At 40.4% G+C, this 9,157-nt stretch overlaps 2 long non-coding RNA genes across 2 annotated transcripts in view; one reads left to right on the forward strand and one right to left on the reverse strand.

Annotated features, from left to right (window-relative positions):
- LOC117764803 overlaps positions 1-8,020 on the reverse strand; it is a 13,595-nt gene extending 5,575 nt beyond the window's left edge. The window contains exons 1-2 of the long non-coding RNA XR_004614447.1: positions 7,882-8,020; positions 7,612-7,613 (exon numbers count right to left, since the gene is read on the reverse strand). This is a non-coding gene — a long non-coding RNA (uncharacterized LOC117764803). The remainder of the gene's footprint in view (positions 1-7,611; positions 7,614-7,881) is intronic.
- LOC117764800 lies at positions 4,040-6,497 on the forward strand. Its single transcript, XR_004614446.1, has 3 exons — positions 4,040-4,131; positions 6,128-6,243; positions 6,462-6,497. It is a non-coding gene; the product is annotated as an uncharacterized LOC117764800 (long non-coding RNA).
- Positions 8,021-9,157: the final 1,137 nt, after the last annotated feature.

Genomic DNA, 9,157 nt, shown 5'->3' on the forward strand with positions numbered 1-9,157 from the left:
AAGAATTGTGACCTGAAACTCGTCTGGAGCTGTGAGGCTTTTTCTTTCCTGTGTTGAAGTGGATTCTTTCAGGTTGGTTTCTGCAGCGGAGACGAACAGGAAGAGAAATGATCGTAAGACCTGAGAGTGTAAGTAACGTTTGAATTGTTTTCTGACACTTTGACGTGATGTCGGCTCCCGATAGTGAAGCCCAGGTTGGGAAACAGAGTTTTGAGAAGCAAACAAATGAACTTTACTGACCGACAGGCTCCGTCTGTTTAAGCTGTGAGTTTAACCACATGAACATTCTGACATCATCACATGACAATGCCATGAGGTCTACTCTGTTCACCATTAGCATGTTAGCTGTGTAGCTAACAAATGAGCAATTCAATTTATTACCTTATTTAGAATTTTACTACGGTTCATTGATTGTAAATAGATGAATTTAGATAATAGATAAATGTGTAAAGATGGACATGACAGCTGATCGCCCCCTGGTGGCCAGCTGCAGTGTAGGTCAAACCCTCCTCCATGTTAGCAGATGGGACATGGAACTAAAAAGAAATCAAAGTAGCTGTTTAATAAATGTTTGTAAAGATGTTTCTGTCATTTCAGGTCGTTCTTATCTCACTGATGTTTGTTCAAGTGTTTCTGATCAGTTTGGTTTTCATCAGTTATTTGATGATATAAGAACGGGCTGAGACGTGATGATTGACAGCTGACCCTGACTCCTGCGCCTGTATCCTGGATGTTCTCAGTTCCAACGTCCGCCCTGAAGAACTCGTCCGTCAGTGAGGCCTCAGGTTTGTCCTGCTGGGACATCGTGGACTTGATGCACAGTTTCCGTAAGACTTTGCAAAAGGGAATTACCCAGAGTTCACAGCGTTGAGGCGTGGGAGAACCAACCTGGAAGGAGCAACCAACTCCGACGTTGACTTGACGAAAGTATAAACCTGCAGCTCGACTCAAAGCTGGAATCTAAGCATCACTTTCTGACTCTTTATTTTCTAAACTAACTTCTTTCTTCCACGGCTCATGTTTTAACCAGAAAACGTCAAAGTGAATGTTTGTGCTGTGAACACGTCTCTGCTCTGGTTCTCACAGCAGAAGTGTCGAGGTTCCTTCTCCTTTTCTTTATCTCCATCTTCAATCTGCACATCAGAGCGTTCATCGTGTTGAAACCGTCGTCTCACTCTGACGTGCAGATCCTCGATGGAGACAGAAGAAAGGGGAAGCTTTGATCGATCTGTTTACCACAGAAACAGGACTTTTGTCTCCTGTTTGTAATTTAATTTTATTGCATTTTTACTGTGTATGAAAATGGTCGTCCTCTGTGCCAGTTTTGTACTTTATGAACGAGGCAAAAGAAAACGTTGCCTTGATTTTTCTGTGGTTTCATTATCCAGAAATTAAGTTTACCTGTAAATTAAGAGAACCACAAGAAACTTGATTCTGTAAAGAATCCTCTCTAGTCATTGCCTGAAGGTGTATATGAAAACTATATAAATATATATATAAATATCTTTATATATATATGAGTATATAAAAGCGGTGCTTTATTTGACTGTGGTTGAAATAAAGCCGCCATGTTGGACCAGCTGGAGCTTTTATTTTCTTTACTGAAGTACATTCCATAATCTATTGTTTATTTTGGCTTCTTCTGCTGTGTTCTGATTCTCCTGATTTTATTTTAATAGAGAATAAATTAATAAAACGGTTTTAATAAGAAGAATTGTGACCTGAAACTCGTCTGGAGCTGTGAGGCTTTTTCTTTCCTGTGTTGAAGTGGATTCTTTCAGGTTGGTTTCTGCAGCGGAGACGAACAGGAAGAGAAATGATCGTAAGACCTGAGACTGTAAGTAACGTTTGAATTGTTTTCTGACACTTTGACGTGATGTCGGCTCCCGATAGTGAAGCCCAGGTTGGGAAACAGAGTTTTCAGAAGCAAACAAATGAACTTTACTGACCGACAGGCTCCGTCTGTTTAAGCTGTGAGTTTAAAAACAATGTTTGTGCTGTGAACACGTCTCTGCTCTGGTTCTCACAGCAGAAGTGTCGAGGTTCCTTCTCCTTTTCTTTATCTCCATCTTCAATCTGCACATCAGAGCGTTCATCGTGTTGAAACCGTCGTCTCACTCTGACGTGCAGATCCTCGATGGAGACAAACAGAAGAAAGGGGAAGCTTTTGTTGTGCCATAATGCATCAAAGGTGATACCATGAAATGGTGTGCCTTTCGGCATTCAATAAATTTGGTTATCAAAATAAAATATTATATATTAATATTTTATTATTAATATTAAATAACTAATTGATTTAAGTTACATCGGGGCACCACCCTTCAAAGGAAGGGGAAAGATAGCCAATTTATTGAATAAGTCTCATAAAGGTTCTAACTACAAATTTGGAACTCTGATTAACAATTAAATTAATAACTATAACCAAAATTACCATATAGATAGTTAGCTAAGTTGAAGGATATGGAGTTCTTGACAGTGTAGAGGTTGGCGAAATTCACTTATGCAACATTAATGAAAAAACATTTGTGAAAGAAAAACATTTATTATTAACAAAGTATAAAAAACACAAATTACTAACGGTGTACTTACTAAACAAAGATAGGTATGTGTGTATACATGTGTGTGTGTGTCTGTGTGAGTCAGCGTGCTTTCAAGATGGTCGCTGGCCAAAGAGATAACACCCTTCCCCCCCTATTGGAATGTTTACGACCTGTAGAGATAATGAGGTGAAGAGTTATGCGTGTGTCTGTGTGTGTGTGTGTCTGTGTGTGTGTGTGTGTGTGCGTGTGTGTGTGTGTGTCTGTGTGTGTGCCAAATTAGAGAAGGTTACTAGATGTATGCAAGGAAGGACTGAAGAGCATAACAGACTAACATTACTTTCTCAATAACTTGTACCCAAAATATCACAACACCACAAATCAAACTTATAAACATCACACAGAATCGAATAAACAGTCTTGCTTAGCCTAGTATAATTATTAAGCCCAGTTGTGTTACCCGTCCGTGGAAAGGGGAAAAAGGAAGTTGCTGTGCAGGTCGAAGTTTTGTGTCATGTTGCTGGTTTCTGTTGAGCTGTGTAGCTCAGTTGCTGGCTGAAGTTTTCCTGCAGGACATCGCGTCGCTGCTAGGACGTTGGTAGAGCTTGGAGGGCGAGGAGGTTTCCTTGGTGAGATGAGCTGGAAGCTGCACCTTTGTGCTCCTCTCGAAGAGTTGGATGGGAAGAGAAGATGTGAGCTGGAGAAGAGGCTCAACAGCCTTCCCTCCTGTGGAAGGATTGTAGAAAGAGGCAGAAGAGACAGAAGAGGGGGAGAACAGGCTTATATTGGCCTGGTGACCTCACAGGTCATGGGGTCCAGAGTGACCAATGGGAGTTGAAACCTGTGTCCCTGGGGGGGGGGGTTTCACACCTCTGTGTGAAGTTGATGGCCCCTGGGAGACTGAGTCCTGGAGGGACATGCTGCTTCAGGCTTTGATGGCACATGTAGGCCGAAGTGTGGTTTCACGAAAACCAGGTCCCAACACTTTGATCGATCTGTTTACGACAGAAACATAATTCTCAGCATTCAGATTTGAACTTGGTCCAAAACTGGTTTCAACAGACTTGTTTTTCTTTTCCTTCTCATGTTCTCATCACTTCAGCAAAGTCGATTTGTTTCAATTTGATTGACCTGAAACCGATTTGACTATAAAAGAAGATTTGGTTTTCTCAGTTGCTTCTGTCATTAATGAACTGTTCATTTCAGCTCCAGGGTTAATTCTTCTAATTGATTCAGTAATGGGACGAGGCCCCTCAGTGCTCAGCTGCTCTCCTTCCTTCTCTCGCTCATCTTGTAAATACCTTTGTATCTGAAATCGTTCACAGCTTCATGAAGTGACGACACAAAACAAGAGACGTGTGAAAGACAAGAAAAGACCTCCCATAGTATCTGAAGTTCCTGATTTCAAACTGCTAAATGTTTGTGATCTTCTTCCCTATTTGTGAGGAATATGTTCAAATAAGGTCACAGCACCGATCTGAGGGCGACTCCTGGTCGAGGTCTAACAATCTTCTTTCCTTCTGACATCGTTCACTGACTCGTCCGTCTGAAGAGAACTCAACAGCAACGTCTGACAGCTTCTCCAACAAAGGAGGTAAATACACTTCAGCTCATTTCACTCTAAAGGAAACTTCAGTTATATTGAGCCTTGAGTGGCGTCTCTTATCTGACACATTGTCAAAGGTTTGATTTTGATGAATGTTTTTTCAGAAGCCAGGTCTGAAGTATGGAAGCAAAGAGCAGCCAAAGCTACAATTACTATGAACTGTATTTATTCTATACAGCCCTGATCACACGATGTTTGGGGCTGATGCCGATATTAGGGAGTAAAAAAAATTCTGATGATCAAAAATATATCGTCAGTGATTCCTGAGATGTCGTTATCAAACCTTTGTGACAAATATATGTAACTGAGGTTTTATTATTAATTTTTTACAGTTTAACAATTAACTTAAATAAAAAATAACTAAATAAAAAGAAAACACATATACAACCAAATATATAGAACTTGAATTAAGAAAAACCCTTTCAGATAAGATGCTTATTGTTTATTGTGTAAAGTACGTTTTCATATCGGCGACATAAAGGAGGAATACGTCTGAAGACTCTTATTGGCTAATGGGTGAATGGGTGGAGCTGCAGTTGTAGTCAGAGATCGTCCATCTTACTCTGATGTGGAGAAACCATTGAGCTATTCCAGTTCCATACATCGTATATACAAACTGTACGTACTGTATTATTCTCTATAACACACTTTCTTTATAACAAGACAAATCTATAGTTTCACACAAACCACAATTAGGTTTTGAGATTTTTTTTTTAGGTGAAAACTATTTACACGATGCATCAAAGTGTCTCCATTGAAACCACATGTGGATCTGCTCTAACTTACAAATATCAGTTATTGGAAAGATCCGTCCACTGAATATGATTATTTACATCTGAATCCATAAATTAGAAGAAATTTAAGTTGAAATCTACGAAAATGTTGAAAAAGTCCTGATCTGAGTTCAGATACTTTTAATAAACCTGATCTGGGTTCAGATACCATGTTAATAAACCTGATCTGAGTTCAGATACCATGTTAATAAACCTGATCTGAGTTCAGATACCATGTTAATAAACCTGATCTGAGTTCAGATACTTTTAATAAACCTGATCTGAGTTCAGATACCATGTTAATAAACCTGATCTGAGTTCAGATACTTTTAATAAACCTGATCTGAGTTCAGATACTTTTAATAAACCTGATCTGAGTTCAGATACTTTTAATAAACCTGATCTGGGTTCAGATACCATGTTAATAAACCTGATCTGAGTTCAGATACCATGTTAATAAACCTGATCTGTGTTCAGATACTTTTAATAAACCTGATCTGGGTTCAGATACCATGTTAATAAACCTGATCTGAGTTCAGATACCATGTTAATAAACCTGATCTGGGTTCAGATACCATGTTAATAAACCTGATCTGAGTTCAGATACCATGTTAATAAACCTGATCTGGGTTCAGATACCATGTTAATAAACCTGATCTGAGTTCAGATACCATGTTAATAAACCTGATCTGGGTTCAGATACCATGTTAATAAACCTGATCTGTGTTCAGATACCATGTTAATAAACCTGATCTGGGTTCAGATACCATGTTAATAAACCTGATCTGGGTTCAGATACCATGTTAATAAACCTGATCTGAGTTCAGATACCATGTTAATAAACCTGATCTGGGTTCAGATACCATGTTAATAAACCTGATCTGGGTTCAGATACCATGTTAATAAACCTGATCTGAGTTCAGATACCATGTTAATAAACCTGATCTGAGTTCAGATACCATGTTAATAAACCTGATCTGGGTTCAGATACCATGTTAATAAACCTGATCAGAGTTCAGATACCATGTTAATAAACCTGATCAGAGTTCAGATACCATGTTAATAAACCTGATCTGAGTTCAGATACCATGTTAATAAACCTGATCAGAGTTCAGATACCATGTTAATAAACCTGATCAGAGTTCAGATACCATGTTAATAAACCTGATCTGGGTTCAGATACCATGTTAATAAACCTGATCTGGGTTCAGATGGCCGCCCGGAGCCGGATCACGGTTCTGCTGCTGCTCTTCCTCCTGTCGACTGAACACAGTTTTGCTGTGGACCAGAACAAACTTGCCTTGATGGTAGACAAACTCTCGAGCAAGTGAGTCAACTTCTGAATCCTGACCTGACGATGTTTACATGGACAATGATGTTTATGACCTATAGTACAGGCAGTCACCAGGGGGCGATAAAGAGCTTCAGCATGGGGGCTGACATGTCGTCCATCTTTATTTACACGACACGACCTACAGGTCACTGTGTTGTGTACATGGTAACATACATGTTTAACCTGTTGACCTCATTTCACCCTTTCTGCAGGTACTGTGTAAAAGGTATGTTCAGTCTGGCCGTGAGTATCCCGCAGGACCAGGGCCAGAACCAATACAAGAACCAGAACCAATACAAGAACCAGAACCAGGACCAGAACCAGAACCAGAACCAATACAAGAACCAGAACCAATACAAGAACCAGAACCAGAACCAGAACCAATACAAGAACCAGAACCAATACAAGAACCAGAACCAATACAAGAACCAGAACCAGGACCAGAACCAGAACCAATACAAGAACCAGAACCAATACAAGAACCAGAACCAATACAAGAACCAGAACCAGAACCAATACAAGAACCAGAACCAATACAAGAACCAGAACCAATACAAGAACCAGAACCAGGACCAGAACCAGAACCAATACAAGAACCAGAACCAATACAAGAACCAGAACCAGAACCAGGACCAGAACCAGAACCAATACAAGAACCAGAACCAATACAAGAACCAGAACCAATACAAGAACCAGAACCAGGGCCAGAACCAGAACCAGAACCAATACAAGAACCAGAACCAATACAAGAACCAGAACAAGAACCAGGACCAGAACCAGAACCAATACAAGAACCAGAACCAATACAAGAACCAGAACCAGAACCAATACAAGAACCAGAACCAATACAAGAACCAGAACCAATACAAGGACCAGAACCAGAACCAGGACAAGAACCAGAACCAGAACCAATACAAGAACCAGAACCAGGACGCTGACCAAATCATCCAGGAAGTCCTCAATAGTGACCCTGCTGACGACGTGAAGAACAAGATCAACAAGGGTGAAGTGTACGTTGGCAGCAGGATGGTTGCAGCCAAAGTTCTGAAGCGGAAAAAAGGGGCTGATCATGCAGAGTCACGCGTTGTGGACAAATTGGACCAATTGGTCGTCAATAACGGCGATTGGTTGCTTTTCTATGTTTTTGCCTCCCCATGTGTTGAAAAATGTACAAGTTATGATCACAAAGAAAACATCCTTGAGAAGATAAATCGCATTCGGCGTTGGAAAAGTTACGCAGTTGTGTTTTCTAAAATATTCAAGCCCAGAAATGGTCCGGGGAACACACACAAAGAGCGCATTGATGCCCTTAAGCGACTCGCAACGTTCAAGGGTGAACGAGGTCCAATTGGTCTAGAAAACATCTTCCGCTGTGACAGAAAAACAAACAAACCGATGCAGTGCGTCAGCTGCTCAAGTAACGGTCAGGTGGCACATGAATGTGTGTCAGACGATCCGCCCTCTGCTACCACAAACATTTGTCCTCAGCCAGGTAGAGGTGGCTCCTCCTCACAAAGGGGTGTTCAGGGTAACAGGAATAAACGACGAGGGGACCGAGTAAGAAGGGACATCAGTTGTAATACAGGTGACAGCAACAAGGGAGCTGAGGACGCTCCCTCAGTTGATGGGAACGGAAGTGATTTAAGGACGGCAGAGGACGTATCGTCCCCACAAATCGGCTTTGATTCTGGAGATGGAAATGGAGAAGTGAGCAGAGGCAAAGGAAAAGTGAGCAAGGGCAAAGGAGGTAAAGGGAGAAGAGGGAAAGGAGGGAAAGGAAAGGGGAGAAGAGGGAAAGGAGGTAAAGGAGGGAAAGGAAAAGGGAGCAGAGGGAAAGGAGGGAAAGGAAAAGGGAGCAGGCGAGGGGGGAGGAGCAGAAGACGGGGTTTGGACCAGGAGTGGATTTTTGTCTCAGATTTTTGAGAAGCAAACAAATGAACCTTTTCTGAACGACAGGACTGAGTCTGAGTTTAACGCAATTAGCTTTTCTCACATGATCACATGATAATGCTACGATTAGCGCGTTAGCTGTGCAGCTAACCAATGAGGCTTTGAGTTTTGAAGGAATTAAATGTATTACTTTAGAATTGTATTACGGTTCTTTGATTGTCTGTTAATAGATAAACTTCGATAATATTAAAAGATAAATATATAAAGATGGACGACATGACAGCCACCAAAAGTGAAACCAACGCGCCTTGATCGCCCCCTGGAGGCTGGCTGCTGTATAGGTCACAAACTCCTCCTCCTCCTCCATGTTAGCAGATAAAAAAAACTGAATAAACATTAAATAAAGTATAAAATAAAATATCAGTTTGGTTTTCATCAGTTATTTGATATAAAAACGAGATGTCCACGATATTTGGGCTTCATTTGTGGACAGAGGCAGGAAGTGAAGCTGCGTCGTTAATCTTTATTTACAGTCGATCGTCTGAACCAAAATCCACGACAACCTACTTATGTAATCTATATAATCAAATCTATGTAAAATGCATCACTGATTTTCATGATGTTGTTTTTTCTTATTAAAGCTTTGCTCAGCATCCACTCTGGTCTCTGTGTGTGTGTGTGTGTTGAATATTGTCTTTATAATCTGTTTAAGATTTTTATTATGTAGGCCAACCTGTTATTACTTGTGAGTGGACGACATACACACCTACCTACCTATCTAACTAACTAAATAACTAACTAACTACCTACTGTAATTGTAATATAATCCAATCCAATATAAAAACACATGAGTTTTGGTTTGTTTTCTTCTTAGTTTTTTCCACTGACTGGAACTGTCTCTTATTTGTTTAATCGTCTGACCCTCGGTCGTCTGTGATATTACAATATTTCTGAGAACGTGTTTGTTGACACTCGACTACAAAATATAGATGAACACGACAAGAAGTTCTTATAATGA

Source organism: Hippoglossus hippoglossus, chromosome 1 (assembly GCF_009819705.1).
Source record: "Hippoglossus hippoglossus isolate fHipHip1 chromosome 1, fHipHip1.pri, whole genome shotgun sequence".
Lineage (NCBI taxonomy): Eukaryota > Metazoa > Chordata > Actinopteri > Pleuronectiformes > Pleuronectidae > Hippoglossus > Hippoglossus hippoglossus.